Source organism: Nycticebus coucang, chromosome 13 (assembly GCF_027406575.1).
Source record: "Nycticebus coucang isolate mNycCou1 chromosome 13, mNycCou1.pri, whole genome shotgun sequence".
In the NCBI taxonomy this organism is placed as follows: Eukaryota; Metazoa; Chordata; class Mammalia; order Primates; family Lorisidae; genus Nycticebus; species Nycticebus coucang.
In genome coordinates, this window is record NC_069792.1 from 88641080 (window position 1) to 88657658 (window position 16579).

A 16579-nucleotide genomic window follows, 5' to 3' on the forward strand; every position below is an offset into this window, starting at 1 on the left:
GCAGATGTGAGATCTTAATAATAGTGAGACCTGGGTGTGGAGTATCACGAGAACTCTCTTTTCAACTTCTCTGTAAATCTAAAATTATTACAAAACAATTTATTTAAAAAATCTGAACAATATAGGGTTCCTCAAAATATTAAAAACTGAATTGTCATATGAGTTAGCTGTTCCACTTCTGACCTATATATCTCAGAGTTGAGAGCAGGGTCTCCAAGAAATATTTGTATACGCACATTTTTAACAGAATTATTCACAATACTCAAAAGGTGGAAGTAACCCAAGCATCCACAGACAGGTGAATAAACAAAATGTGAGCTAGTCATGGTGGTGTTTGTCTTTAGTCCTGGCTACTCGGGAGGCTGAGGTGGGAGGATCGCTTGAACCAAGGAATTCAAGTCCAATTTTGGCACTGTAATGAGACCTCCATCTCTAAAATAATAAATAAATAGAATTTTTAAAGATGTGGAATATCCTCATAATGGAATATCATTCGCCCTTGAAAAGGAAGGAAATTCTGATACATGCTATGAATTTTGGGGACATCACGCCAAGTGAAACTAGCCCTACTGAGTGATTCCACTTATGTGAGGTAGTTAGAGTTGTCCAATTCATATAGACAGAAAGTAGAGTGGTGGTTGCCAGGGAAGGGGAATAGGGAGTTATTGTTTAATGGGTACAGAGTTTCAGTTTTACAAGATGTAATGAGTTCTGAAAATGGATGGTGCACTTAAGGCCCCGGAATTTAAATGGCACTTAAAATGGTGAAATGTTAAATTTTATGTTATGTATATTTTACCACAGTGTTTTGAATACATTTTTAAAATTTGACATTTTCATGAAGTAATTCACTCAGAGTGAGGTAGTAGCAATTGGATTCAAACTCAAGTCTGCCTGGCATCAAATGGACGCTCTTTCCTGCCCTTCACATTGGAATGGAGAGAGAGTAAAGCTGATCAGGGTGGTTCCAAGAGATGTTTCTTGGTTCAGAGTTGGCTTTCTTTATCTCTGCTTCCTGAATTACGGTTGTTCTTGGCTTCACGTCACCTTGGAGGACAGTTGTACTGTAGACAACCCAGGTGACTTGTTATCAAGTCCTGGTTCAGCAACTTGCCAGTCGTTTGTGGAGCCAAGACTTCTCTCGGCCTCAGCTCGCTGGCCTGACTTAGTGACTGAGGGTTATGACAAAGTCTCTGCCTGAGGGCTGTTCAGAGGGGAAAGAGGAAGAGGAGGCTTACCCAGTAATGACTGAGGCTGTGAGGCCTGGCTAGGGCCAGCACAATCATAAGTTCTGAGAAGGAGACGCAGCCTAAAGTTTTCTGTGAAGTGCTCGCAGAAGAGGAGAGATTGGGGCTGAGCCACAAAAGTCTTTGCTTGCAGTGGAGCCCTGTAGAAAGACAATCCAAGAAAAAAGAGAAAAGCTGCTGAGGCAGGATGGTTAGTGGGGGAAGAGGAAGTCTGTGGTTCATAAGGTAAACCCAGAGAGCCTATAAAAAGTCCATCAGTGGGGAAAGAACTGAATTCAGAGGGACCAGTTAGGCTGTTGCAGAATCTAGAAAGAGGAAATGGAGACGGTTCCCAGGATCCTATTCCAGAATGATGACTGTGATCATGAAGAAAGGCAGGCGGGAAGCCTATAGAATCTGATCTCTGGAGAAACACTGGAGAGAGGGGAACACCAAGTTTCACAGCCTCAGCAAGTGCTGGAGCCCATCAGAACTGCTCATGGGGACCTGTGAGGTGCAGCAGAAAGTACAGAGCTAAATTTCACAGCACAGATTCACGGAGAACTTTCTGAATACAGGCAGTCTCTGCTTCTTTCTGACCCACAAGTGTTGATTCCTCAGAGTTTGGTCCTTGGTCCTCTCATCTAAAATACATTTCTTACCTGGGTACATTCATTATTAACAAAGCATCACTTTTGCAATTCTATATGCTGATGACTGCTAAATTTATGCCTTCAATGGAGTCTTCAGTGGAGACTCTTCCCTTGAATGAGGGACACCTGCTTGCTGTTTTGTTAAACTCAACTAGTCCATGATCACAGGCATCCTATTCCCAACTCATATCTGCAGGCTTTCCTTTTGTTTCCCATCCAAAAGACCAGTACCACCAATTCCAACTACTGAAACCCCAAACTGGCCATCACCCTAGGTTCCTCCCTCTCTCTCCCCCAGACATGTCTATCTGGTAGGTTTGTTCTCCTTTTCTGCCTTCCCAAGGGGACCATTCTGGTCCAGGCTTTTATTATTTCTCACCAGGTTTTCTGCTGCCACCTCCTAATTAGTCTCTGCTTCTTGTTAGATCTTGCTGAAATCCATTCTCTACACAACAGCCAGTGTGATCTTTATAGCAAGCAAAACAGCTCAAGTCCCAGTCTGCTCACAGGTCTTCAGTGACCTTCTCTTTCTTCAGGACAAAGGCTAAATGAGCATGGAATTCAAGTTTCAACTCTGGCCCCACCTTCCCCAGGCGGGGGAGCCTTCTCAGTGTTTGTCAAAGACATGCCTCTCTTTGTGCTTCTAGCAGAACTGGTACTTACTCCTCATTGTGTCCTCCTGAGATCCAGACTGTCCACCCATTCATTCATTCACTCATTGCCCCTACACATATTAACTGAGCTGGGGTTGGAGACCTAATGGCCAGCTCATGACATGTGATTCCTAATCCAACAGAAATCCATGACTGCAACTATTTGCCTGTCTGACTCAATAATAATAATAATAATTTGTGGAATGATTAATGGTCTTGTTTTCATGGGCCTCCAGGCCTTTACCCTTGCTGTTCACTCTCTCTGAAACACTCTCCAGTCTCCATGGCTAGCTTCATCTTGTTGGTCCCATTATCTAGAGTCAATGCTCTTTGTGTTCCATCCGTCTTTAGCACTATCTCCATAGCACTGATCACTGCTGAGATTACCTGGCTTCTTCACTTACTTGTCTGTCTCTTCTCACTGGAACGTGAGCCTCACAAGAGCAGGGACTTTCCTGTCACACTGTTCACTCAAACCTGAGAACTAGCATTGTGCCTGCCACATAAGAAAAGTCGGATAATGTTTGATAAAGGAATGAATGGCTTTTGTAGATAAGGAGGCTGACGTAGAAAGGGCAAGAGCTAGTACTGAGCATGAAATTGTCTAATTATAGGCCCCATTCTAAACAACCATGGGAATTACAGTTGCAGAATGGAGAGTGGCAATTTAAAGACAATGCAATTAACAAGCATAGTAGGTGAAGTAAAGGAAGAGGAAAGAAAATGTGCCCAGGCCATCGCAAAAAAGTTACCTGAACTTTAAAAAATGAAGAGGCCTGTAAATAAAGCACCATTATTTTACTATTTTCTTGTTTATCATCAATTCTTCTCTCCATCTTTGTAGAATTACTTAGGAAACAATACATCTCATGTGCTAAAAACTATTTAAAAACTAATCTTTTAGCTCTATGTTAGTTTTTTGTCTACTAAAAGAAAATTAAATAAATTTAAAAATAGTAGCCCTGTGGTATTAACATTTTAAAATAAACGTACTTCCCTGTCAAATGTATATCCATTCATCTAGCTACAATAGTAACTTTATATTTATATTATAAATATAAATTTATATTATATTTAACTTTATATTTCTTTATCTATACATTTATACCTAGGCTTTATTTACTTTCATGAAAATTATTTCTGACTAGTAAAATTTGCTCTTCTTTTCTGTATTTTTCTGCAGTTTTAATTTTTTTATGTACTGTATCACTTTTGCAAGAAGAAATGTGACTTTAAAAAATTGGAAGCAGATATACCAAAATATTCATTTTGGAAGGTAGCTGTATTAAATTTTTTTTTTTTTTATAATTTTGACTCAAAAACTTTTCATTGTCTGTAAGAGGAATTTTACAAAGGGGAAAATGTGAATCTAAGAATAGTGCAGCAGAGTTAGAGACCCAGAATGCACAAGTGAAGTCAAGGTCAAAGTTCAGTGAGCCTGGGTGACGGAGTCTGTTCATCCAGGAGAGATTTGCAGTCCAGACAGCTAACAGGAAGGACCCAGCTTCATCTACCAGGGACAGCGACCCAGAGAACAGAGTCGAGGTCGCTATTAGAAGATGGGTCTCTCCCGGCCCTCCCTGCACACAGCAGGAGAACACTGGCATCCCCAAGGTCACAGTAGTTCATTCCTGAAAAAAATGTTGAAGCAGTGAAAGTTCCCATAGCTCCTCCAGCACCATGTATAGACATAGAGGTCTGTAATCATCGTCTCCCCATCTCAAAAGGTAGCTGACCAGTAACTGACAACCTCGCCTAGAGTCCCGCGCAGCCGCCTCGCAGGCAGTCAGGCACAGAACCCGCGCTCAGGGATCATAAATGAATACGTGAAACAGGCGGTAAGGGAGCATCGGCAGATTTTTTTTTTTTTTTTCAGAGACAGGAGATCTATTCCAGTCGAGAAGAAGCCAAGAGAAGGGGAGAAATGGAACGTAACGCAGACGGAAGGCGGAGACCAAGACCCCTCTGGATGCGTTGAAATGATATGGGATGTGGGGTATTGGGTAGTGACGAGCCCTCGGTTCCGTAACGTTGACATCACCCATTTGTGTGTCCAACTTCCACTGGACCGCGGCGTTCGAAGGTCTGTGTGCAATGCTTCTGTCAACCCCCTGCCCACCACCTAGCCGAGTGCCTGGCTCCCCGTAAATGCTCAATAAACGCGGAACTGAACCGAAGAAGCTTCTTGCATCTGTCCAGCCCCGCGTTTATGTGGAGAAAACAAGATAAACACATCCCACATGGGAGGCCAGCTCTTTTCTTTGGAGGAGCTCCTGAGCATTCCAGGGGCGGCTGAACGCACTGTGTGGGTACACTCCGCCGGGAGCGGAGGGAGCGCGCAGGCAGCTGGCCTTCAGCACCGGGCTGCAACTCCGCTGCTGGAAACAGCGGGAGACGTCGAAGGAGGCGACAAGATGCGTGTGTCCTTCTCACCAGGCCAGCGGATGCTGGGTGGTACCCAACCAGGCGCTCAGGTCACTGGCAAGAGAGCCAGGAGTCCTCTGTGGGAAATGCACCCATCTCAGAGCATCTATGGTCCTTCTACCTCGCTAAACTCGCCTTCTCCCTTTCGGGAAGTGGGGAGTGGGCAGACCCTCTGCCTCCAGGACGCCAGGAGTGTGGAGGACAGCGGAAAAGACTGTGAAAAGCGCAGCACTCAGGCAAGCGAGCGTCACCCGGGCTCCCCGCTGGCTTGGAGGGCCCTTGGCGTGAGTGCAGCGACGATCCCCCAGCCCAGAGCAAAGTGCGCCCTTCCCGGAGCCATCTGGGCCCTCGCCGCCGCGGTGGCCCAGGCCCACCCCACCTTCATGGGCCGCTCGGCAGGGCGCGGTGCCCCGGGCTGCCCCGGCAGCGGGCAAAGAGGCGGACGGGGCGGCTGGCGGAAAGCCAGGGGCGGCCGGGCGCGCGGGGACCGAAGGCGCACGCGGCGGGCCGGGCGGCGCGCGCTTCCCCTCCCCCGCGGCCCGGAGCGCGAGCCGGAGTGACGTCACCGGCCACCCGCCAGCCCCGCGCTCCTCGGGGCAGAGCGCGTGTGGCCGCCGAGCACATGGGCCCGCGGGCCGGGCAGGCTCGGGGCGGCCGGGACTAGGAAGGGCGGCGAGGAGCCGCGAGGAAGGATGGGCCCTGGCACCCCGGAACCCCCTAAGTGTATTTCCACGCGGAAAGGATGTTGGTGACCTGCGGAGATACGGCTTGATTCACCCTCCAGTAAGTTCCAAAGCGCTTCTGGGAACTCGGGAGTCTTGGCCTTGCCGATACAGATGCGCAGTGAGTATTTGGACCGAGGAAAGGGGCTTTCGGAATGCCATGTGTGTGTGCTAACCGTGCACTTTCCTCATCACCAGCCTCCAGGCTGGCAGCGAGTTTGGGCGTTTGGGAAGGGAGGGGGGGTGGGGGACGACACAGGATGGCCCGTGCATTGAGATGGCTCTGGATTTATGCACTTGATCAAAGGCATATTACCTGATCTCTAAAAACAGACCCCTCTCCAATCAGTACAGATTTGGAGCCGCGATGTGGTTTGGAGGCCCCTTTTGCGAAACTAGAGGTCTGTGAACTGTGAGATGCTGCCTCCATCCTTTGACCATTACTTTCCCCTCCTTGATACCCCTCAGGGCTGGGCCAAGGTAATTTCCGAAAACTCAGTAACTCTGTGTTTTGAAACTTTCTATCCTTCTAACATTGCTTTTATGGGTCTGCTGGGTGTTCCCACACCCTCATCATGGTAATTCTTTTTGGATGGGTTGTTGATTTGATTAAGTTTGCCTTCTCTTGGCTAATGTGCTGGTATTTATGCCAGCGTATGTGGTCTGGGTGTAGACTTCCAGGAAGCTCAGCCACGAAGCTGCATGTGTCTCTGTGTGTGGATACATCATGAATTTCCCCAATAGTTAGCGGGCATCATGAATTTCCCTGATAGTTTGTGTTCACTTGAGCTCCTGACTTCAGGCCTTTCTGGAAGATTAGAGATGAAATCACTTGTGAGGGGTTAGGGACAAGAGGGTGAGGTTTGCTATCTGGTCTTATGTTTTCCAGAGTGAGGTTGGCAGCCTGCTTTCACCCCCAACCCCACTGCCAGTTATAACCGTGTTTGTGTGGGATGGATGGGCGGGGACCCTGAGTATTTGGGGACTGCATCTGCTAGGCTCCTTGTAGGATATTGCAGACCTATTTTGCATATGGGCAAGTTGAGACTTGTTCTGCTTGACACAGTCCTGCAGTTATAGCCAGTGTTTCTGAAGCTCTGATCAGCAGAGAAGGGGGTCGTACCAATCCTTGGAACCCTGAGTGGAACTTCCTTACGGATACATTAGAAGAAAAACCTTAGAAGTTGCAGAAGGACAGACACAGAAGCCATTATTGGGGGAAATCTCGTGGCCTGGTCTCCACTATTTGAGATGAGTTACATCTTGGAGGTGAAGATGTGCCTCATGGCCTAAGGTGTTGGCACAGGGGCCCAGCTGGAATTTCACATGTCTGGCCATGGAAAAGCTGCATTGGTCCATCGTGGGCCATAGTACTGTACCTATTGAATTCCCAGAAGTGGTTTGGTATGTGGCTGTATTGTTGTTTTGCCTGGTTAAAGGGTGGCTTCTTTTTGCTTTACCTACCTTGAGTGTAGAATATTCCATAAATAAGTTTCTCTTGAAAAGTGGGAAAAATCAGTTTTTTCTTCTGATTAACTTTTTCTTACACATCTATCCTCCCTCCCCCTCCCGCTATCTGTTTGGTGGCTGGGGCTTTTCTGGACTGGGAAGGGGGAGTTCTTCTCTCTGTTTGAAATTTCTGACCCCTACTGATTTGTATGATTGCTGGTCTGAAAGACTCATGAATTCTGAACACATCAAATCAACCCCATTTTCTTTAGTGCTTTTCCCCTGGGTGGTAGGCCGGCACAAAGGCTGGGTTCTGGAACCTGTGTTTTTCATGGCTGAGCCTTTTGCCTGCCTAAAATGGACACTTTTCTCCAGCAGGTCATCCAAGAAGTCTCCGGACAATAAGACACCCTTCCTTTCTTCCTCTTTGTGTGAATGTTCCTGAGTTTGGGCAGACCAACGGTAGATTTTCCAAGGGGAGCTGAGGGCTATGTATAGTTGCCAGTCTGTGTTCTTTGCAGAGCTATCCGCTGGCCTGCTGATGGCTGTACTTTGCTGTGTTTTAGATGTCAGATGGCCCTTCTGTGCCCTATGTCTTTTCATATTTCCTTTCATTGTTGGGGGTTGACATGGCATTTTGCCTGTTCGCCCCCTCCCCGATACCAGTTTATGATCCCTTTAAGAGACTAGGAGCCCCCTTTATATTTCCAGTATCTGAGGAGGATCCCTTACCCAAGACAGGAACAGAGCAATGATCTGGAGTAAATTCACAATGATCATGAGTCCTGTTGACAGTTGGTTCAGTATCCTCTTAGAAAATCTCAAAAATTCTAGGTCTTACAGAATGCTCCCAAAATGGGTCCTTTGGGAGGAGCTTCTTCTGTACATTCGGTTTTTCTGTCCCCAAGTAACCTAAGGAATTAATAGCAGCAATAATAACAATCATAATGATGACAATAATAGAGAATATAGTAACAGTGACATTGTTTATTGGGCCAAGCATGCACTTCACATTTTGCTCCCAGCAACCCCAGCAGGCACTTAATAATAAAATATCTAGCACTGGTAGGATGCTTATTGAAGGTCAGGCATGGTTCCAAATGCTTTAGATGTATTATCTCATTTAATCTCCCATAATGCTGCACTGTTATTAACTGCACTGTTATAATCCCGTAAGACTGCACTGTTATTATTGTTACATGTATGTTGCAGACGGTTTCCAACCCAGCCCCAGCCAAACTGCAACAAAAAATAGGTGTGCGTTGTGGCAGGTGCCTGTAGTCACAGTTACTCGGGAGGCTGAGGCAAGAGAATTGCCTAGGCCCAAGAGCTGGAGGTTGCTGTGAGTTGTGATGGCACGGCACTCTACCGAGGGCAACAAAGTGAGGCTCTGTCTCTTAAATAAATAAATAAATAAATAAAAGTTATCACTCCAAGCTCCCCACCATAGCACAGCATAGCACAGCCACATACACCGAGGCTGGCAGGCTAGAACCCAGCACCGGCCAGCTAAACAATAATGACAACCGTAACAAAAAATAGCCGGGCATTGTGACGGGCACCTGTAGTCCTAGCTAGTTGAGAGGCTGATGCAAGAGAATCACTTAAGCCCGGGAGTTTGAGGTTGTTGTGAGCTGTGATGCCCCGACACTCTACCGAGGGTGACATAGTGAGACTGTCTCAACAACAACAACAACAACAAAAGTTATCACTCCAGTTTACATAGCTAGAGAGTGACAGAGTCGCTGGGATTTGGAAGTTAGGAGACAGTGAAATTAAGAATAAGCAAAGTGTGCCCGTTGGCCTTGAGCAGGAGTATTGAGCATGCTCCCCACCTGCCTCACCCACCCCAGGCACCAGTAGAAACCTGAACATCTTGCACCAAAGAGCACTTGCCCTAGCTGTTGTCCTTTTATGCCTGGGTGGAGCAAGTTGAGACGGAAGGGCCAAGAGGCTTTGGATGAGGTCTGAAGCGCTGGGAAAGTCCTGGGCTATGGGTCTTGGATGATGTCATGGGTAGAGGGCTGAAGCCTTAGTCCTGGTATAAAATCGATGACCATTTGCAAAAAACTATCCAGGCATCCTGCTTGGCTTTGTTACCCAAACTAGGTGCCCGGATTCAATTATTATCCATGTTCACAGCAGATGGAGATAGTTTTCTTTGTTTGTTTGTCTTTTTGCCATGATCACTAATCCCCCTCCAAAACAATTCTGGGTACCCAGATGTGTTGGTCCGGTAGAGACCCTAAGCATGATCAAGATGGTGGTGGTCCCTTCTGCAGCCCTCTCATTAAAAACAAAGACAGTGTCATTTCATAAAATGTAAGACTTAGCAACATGATGCTGAAATTACCTCACTCATTTCTTAAGTGAAAAATTCTGAATTGTCTCTCTGTTTTTTTTTGTTGTTGTTGTTGTTTTTTTGTTTTTTAGAGACAGAGTTCCACTCTGTTGCCCTCCGTAGAGTGCCGTGGCGTCAGCTCACAGCAACCTCCAGCTCTTGGGCTTAGGCAATTCTCTTGCCTCAGGCTCCCAGTAGCTGAGACTACAGGCGCCTGCCAAAACGCTCGGCTATTTTTTTTTCTCTCTCTCTCTCTATATATATATATATTTTTTTTTTTTTTTGTAGAGACAGAGTCTCACTTTATGGCCCTTGGTAGAGTGCCATGGCATCACACAGCTCACAGCAACCTCCAACTCCTGGGCTTAAGCAATTCTCTTGCCTCAGCCTCCCCAGTAGCTGGGACTACAGGCACCCGCCACAACGCCCAGCTATTTTTTGGTTGCAGTTCAGCCAGGGCTGGGTTTGAACCCGCCACCCTCCGTATACGGGGCAGGCACCTTACCGACTGAGCTACAGGCGCCGCCCCCCGGCTATTTTTTTTTTTTTTTTTATTGTTGCAGTTTGACTGGAGCCAGGTTTGAACCCCCCACCCTCCATATATGGGGCTGGCACCCTACTTCCTGAGCCACAGGCACCGCCCCTCTCTGTTTTTTTTTCCCCTCATGGGGGCCAGGGAATGTTGTTTTGTTTATTTGCCTCTTTTTTGTCCTTGACTGTGAACTTCTTGAGATAGGTGCATTTGGTGCTGAACACATCCCTGGTAATTTGTTGTACCTGGTGGCTGTGAAGACCTGCCTTGTCTGGAGGACACAAGCAGCAGCTCTGTGTGTACTGGCACTGTTTTTTTGCATGCAACACAGCTTGCCATGGTGGGATATGTCCTGCTCCCCTGCCAGAAAGAATGCTGGAATAAGGGAAGAAAACCATACAGCAGCAGGAGGTCTGGCGGCCCCTAAAGAATCTGGGTTCCTTTTGGGGAAATTGACTTCAGCCCCTAAGCCTCAGTTTTCTCATCTGTAAAATGGGGATAATAAAGCACCAACCTCATAGTTGGCTGTGAGGAGGAAACTGGTGATGAACAGAAGGCATATGGCAGAGGGCCTGGCTTGTAGTAAGCACTTAGCAAGAGTTAGCTAATCTTATTACTATTACACTCTGTTGAGCTTTATTTTATTACTTCCTGTGGCTGCACAAAGTAGTGGTTTCTGAATACATTCTAATGTGTAGAGGTAACATTCTGGATATAGATCATAAGGTGACAGTGACTTCAATACATGTCGCTGCAAGTATTAGAAAGAAACCCTGGCTGATAGAAGTTAGTAAAAACGAGGAAGCAAGGAGTGGGTCTTGGAAAGGACAGATGGCAGACGGTCCTTTCCTCTGATGTCTGGCTGCCTTTGCAAGCTACTTGGGCTCACTGTACCTCCATTTCCTCAGCCACTGAACAGGGGAGGAGAAGAGCTGTCCCTCCTAGAGATGGTGCAAAGCACTTAGCACAGAGGAAGTAAGCCCTGGAGTAAGACATAAAAGCAATTGTTATTATTTATTATTCTTCAGGACAATTTTTTTTTCCTGGTGAATTAGCCCTAACATTTGCCACTTGGTTCCAGATTGATTGATGGATTCATTTATTTACTAAGCAGTTGCTGTGTGCCAGGCCCAGTCTAGCTGCTGGAAATCCAGCAGGGAGCAAAGGAGACACAAATCCCTACCCTCCTGTCACATCTGTCCTATTGGAAGCCACACAGTTGGGGGCAGGCTGGTCCCTGGAGGAGAGGGGGAACAGAGGGAGGCTGTGCAGGCAAAACTTAACTGCACAGAGCGAAGGTGCTTTGCGCAGGGCCTGGCGCGTGGTAGTTACTAGATTGGTGGTAATTGCTATATTTATTATAATATTATTATTGTTATTTTCCTTTGGTGGCTGCCTTGTAAAATGGCAACCTCTCTTTCTCCAACCCCCCTCCTGACTTTCATTTTTCTCCATGGTGCTTATCTTCCTGATAGGCCGTACATATGTCTGTCTTCCTGTATTCTCCCACCATATGTTTATGGTGTGCTGTCTCTTTGTCAAGCGCTGTTTCAGGTATTAGAGATGCAGAAAGGAAAAGAAAGGACAGAGCTTCTGCCAAGGCAGGGCTAGACAGACTAGTAACAGCAGCTGCACTAAGCCAGGACATAGGGAGTGTAACAGAGGGTGCTAGGTTCTGTGGGAGTGTTGGGGCAGGGGGCTGTGTTAAGTTGGCTGGTCTGCACTGAGAAGCTGACCTTGGAGCCTTAGTGAAGGAGGAGAAGAGTTAGTCTGGGGATGGAAGGTTCAGCCCCAGGACAGAGGTTGAGGCAGAAGTGGGCCTGTGAAGCCAGGAGAAGCATGAGATGGGAGCACTGCCAAACAGTAGACAGGGGAGGGGGAAAACCAGCGCGCAGAAAGGCTTTGGGCCATTCTATTGATTCTGTCTTTCATTTTTTAAAATGGGGAAACATGGAAGGGTTTTAAGCAGAAATGTAGTTCGATCTCACTTGGCTTTCAAAATAGCCCATCTGGTTGCTGTGTTGAGAAGAAACTAAATCAGGGTTAGAAGGCAGAGCACCCAGGGTGTGGCAGGCACCAGGTCCAGGCTGGTGGCAGTGGATGTGGCCACACTAATGAGCTCTAGACTGCTCACAGTTGTGTCCCCAGCATCTAAAACAGTGCTGTCGGCTCGGAGCCCGTAGCACAGTGGTTATGGCACAGTTTCACATACACAAGGGTCAAGGGTTCGAACCCGGCCAGGGCCAGCTAAACAACTGCAACAAAAAAATAGCCGGGCGTTGTTGCAGGCACCTGTAGTCCCAGCTACTTGGGAAGCTGAGACCCTTATGCCCAAGAGTTTGAGTTTGCTGTGAGCTGTGACGCCATGGCACTATACTGAGGGTGACATAGTGAGACTCTGTCTCAAAAAAAAAAAAAATACAAATACCATACATGTTAAATACACATCAGATTTTGAAGACTTAGTACAAATAAAAAAAGAATGTAAAATATCTTAATTCTTTAATGGTGATTACATATTGAAATGGTTTGGGATGTAAATGGGTTATATGCAATATGTTATTAGAATTATTTTCACCTGTTACTTTTAACTTTATTGTGGTTAATAGAAAATCTAAAATTACGTGTGGCTCAAACTGTATTTCCATTGGACAACACTTCTCTAGAGCAATGCCTGGGGCATGGTAGGCATTGGGTACACTGAATGAGTAAGTGCCGGGGACAAGGATTCTGCAATGAATGAGGAACCACCGCTGTCTTCAGGAAGCTTCCAGTATAGGAAATTGCAAATGATCACTGCTAGGAGAGAGGGAAGGCAGGTTGAAATGGGACCACAGCCAAACTGGTCTGTTGTGGCTTAAAAGCCTGAAAAACCTCTCTCAGGAGCCTCAGGGCCTCAAGTCTCAGGCTGGGTCTGGCTGACAGCAAGCACTGAGCTGGCAGAGCAGAGGTGGGAGAAGCCTGAGCCTTGGACTTCAGGTCCACTGACGTGGCTGCCTGTGTGGCCATGGAGGTGAGAGACACAGGTAGGGCAGAGTGGGGCCGAGACTCTCTCAGGAGCTTAAATGATGAGACAAAGGATTTCCACTGGGTCCCGCAAACTGGGCACTGTTCAAGGATTACGAGCAAGGAACAGCTTCTCATATTTATTTAGAAGAGACATGGAAGGGGAACTTTAGGAGAAAGGTACCTGACTTGGGGATTCCAGGCCTTTGGTGGACCAAACTGCGACCAGGAAGATTGAAATTTCCTCAAAAGAAAGAAATATAAATTTATTTTTAAAGACCTAGAATGGAGCTGGGTGTGGTGGCTCACACCTGTCATCTTAGCACTCTGGGAGGCTGAGGTGAGAGCGGGGGATTACCTGAGCTCAAGAGTTTGAAACCAGCCTAAGCCAGAGTGAGACCTGTCTCAGAAAAACAGCCATGCATTGTGGTGGGTGCCTGTAGTCCCAGATACTCGGAAGGCTGAGGCAAGAGATCACTTGAGCCCAAGAGTTTAAGGTTGCTGTGAGCTATGATGCCATGGCACTGTACTGACGGCAACAAAGTGAGACTCTGTCTCAAAAATAAAAATAAAAATCTATAGCAGGTGGCTGGGTGCAGTGGCTCATTCCTGTAATATTAGCACTCTGGGAGGCTGAGGCAGGTGGATTGCTTGGGCTCAGGAGTTCAAGACCAGCCTGGAGCAAGAGCGAGGCCCATCTCTACTGAAAATAGAAAAATTAGCTAGGCATAATGGTGCAGGCTTGTAGTCCCAGCTACTCGGGAGACTGAGGCAAGAGGATTGCTCAACCCCAAGAGTTTGAGGTTGCTATGAGCTCTGATGCCACAGCACTCTACCCAGGGTGAGAGTGAGACTCTGTCTCAAAAAAAAAAAAAAACAACCTAGGGCGGTTCAATCTATAAAAAATAATAATTTGTGAGTAGAATACGATCAATATAATTAATGTTTTATCTTTTGTTGCTTTATTTCTAAAAATATTGTATTCATGCTGGGTATGTTAGCATCTCGATTTTTTCTTAGTTGTCATTAGGACATCGACATTTCTGAATATAGTTTGTGTGTGTCATTTTTATGGGGTTCATGATATCTCTGTCCAGTGACTCTTTCATTGCTTACTTACTCATTCCTTTCATCTGGATGCTTATATTCACACTAATCTATTTATGTAGACCAAGTTTTCTATTTTTCAGTAGATTTTTTTTTTTTTTTTTGAGACAGAGTCTCACTCTGTTGCTCTGGGTAGAGTGCTGTGGCAGCATAGCTCACAGCCACGTCAAGCTCCTGGGTGCAGAGGCTCCTCCTACCTCAGCCTTCCAAATAGCTGGGACTACAGGTGCCCACCACGACGCCCAGCTAATTTTTTTTTTTTCAATTTTTAGTAGAGACGGAGTCTCGATTTTGTTAAGGCTTGTCTCAAACTCCTGAGCTCAAGCAATCCACCTGCCTCGACCTCCCAGAATTGCTAGGATTATAGGTGTGAGCCACTGTGTCTGGCCCTATTTTTCAGTAATTTTTTTGAAGAAAATCTTCAGTCCCAGGATTATTATATCATGGCATCTCAATATTTTTAGAATTTTAGGTAAATATTGTGGCTCATGAGATTTTCACACAATCTGAATTGGCTGTGTTCTGGTGAGATGTGTGGGGTTTGCTGGTGTCTGTTATTGACATGCACAGTGTTACACACTCATCAAGTGTTTAGAAGCATCATATGCACCTGTATTGTATTTTTCTTCACTCTCATGGATCTAGCAGATGTTTGTGGAATGCCTATCCTGTGCCATGTTCTGATCAAGGCCTTGTGTATTCAGTGGTGATCAAGGTCAGTGTGGTACTAATTCTTAAAAAGCTTATTGTTAAGTAGGGGAAACAAAGAAGCAAATAGACAAAAAAATTATTATAAAGAATATGAAATAATACATACTAGAATAATACGAGGGAATGGTTATTAGGGGGGTAGGGCATTCACGCTGAGATCCTGTCTGAGGAAGTGACATTTGAGTGACACATGAAGATTTAGAGACGTTAACTGGGGGAGAAAAGCACAGAAAGGACAGGATTGATAGATATGATTATATATGTATATTAAAGCATCTTAGATATACATCTAAGCAACAAAACCCATGACGATATTTGTTTTTTTTTCTGCCTTGGCCTCCTCAAGTGCTGGGATTACAGGTATGAGCCATTGCACCCGGCTTTAATGCTTTTTTAGAAGAGTATAGGAACTCATATGTATCACTTACACATTTTTTTGTTGTTGTCTCCCTGGGTAGAGTGCTGTGGTGTCATAATTCACAGTAACCTCAATCTCTTGGGCTCAAGCATCCTCTTGCCTCAGGCCTCCCAGGTACAGGGGGGCAGGACTACAGACGTGCACCACCATGCCCAGCTAGTTTTTCAGTTTTTAGTAGAGATAGGGCCTCCCTTGGCTCAGGCTGGTCCCCAATACCTGAGCTCAAGCAATCCACCTTCCTCAGCCCCCTGGCGTGCTAGGATTACTGTTGTGAGCCCCTGTCCCTGGCCAGCTTACACGTTCTGAAAATATACAGAAAGGAGCAAAAGACGAGTGGCACTTGTGACGAGATGTTCGTGGTTGTTAATTCTAGGTTCTTTAAATTTCCTTCAAAACATTTTGGGGACGGGCACACTAGGTAAAGCGAATAGCATGAGTGAAGGCCCTGAGGCAATAAAAGGTTTGGGGTGTTTGGAGTGGGGGGAGTGAAGTAGACATCATTTCCTGGCCGTGGAGGGCCTGATGTGCTGTTCCCGGACTTTGGGAATAGGAAATGCTCTTCCTGCTGAGCGGGCCTGGTTTGATTGACCTTTTTGCTGAATAGACAATGGACAAGTCATCAGTGGAAGCAGGAGGCCCATTTGGAGGCAGCAAGCAGGGAGTGAGAGCTGGACTCTGCTTCTGGCAGGGGAGGAGGAGGGAGAGAAAAGGCCAAAGTCAGCACTTGTTTTAGATATAGAAAGGACTTCCGCTTGGGGAGCAAGGTTTGAGGGATTCCAAGTGGCTCTGAATAGGTAGCCGAGGACCTTTCAGTCTCTGCTGAGCTTTTGGACTTTATACCTTGAAGGTGGTAGGGACTTACGGAAGGTTTTAAATTGGGGCAGGGACGAAATCGGAGTAGTGTGCCAAGAAGATCTGTGCCCCTGTGAAGTCGTCCACCTGGAGTCTCTGAAGAACATTCTCGTCAGTGTGGTGGAGAGAGGACCGGTTATTTTCTTGTTGGGTGCTTAGCCTTTCCTGTTTTTCAAAAGGAAAATATCCTCTATGTGGAAAGTCCCCAGGAACTTACAGGAGAGTGGCTGTAGAACAGAGGCTCCTTCCCACATTTACTCTGACTGGGTTTGCTCTGTGGTCCCAGGGCTGCCAAGGTAATGATTCTTCCAAATGGGCCCAACAGTAGCCTTGGGATCACATCAGCCAGACTTCTCAGTTAAGAGATTGTAAAGAGAGATCACTTCTATCCATGGGGCATACTGCTCTTCACAAAACGAATGATCGCATTTGGTCCATGAAACCCCTGGCTAGACTGGCTTATAGGCGGAGCACCCAGCCAGTGA

At 46.4% G+C, this 16579-nt stretch overlaps 1 long non-coding RNA gene across 12 annotated transcripts in view; it reads left to right on the top strand.

The window, feature by feature from the left end:
* Positions 1-5544: 5544 nt before the first annotated feature.
* The window catches only part of LOC128563530 (uncharacterized), a 279275-nt gene continuing 268240 nt past the window's right edge, over positions 5545-16579 (top strand). For all 12 annotated transcript variants that reach the window (XR_008373804.1, XR_008373806.1, XR_008373799.1 and 9 more), the window contains exon 1: positions 5545-5799. This is a non-coding gene — a long non-coding RNA (uncharacterized LOC128563530). The remainder of the gene's footprint in view (positions 5800-16579) is intronic.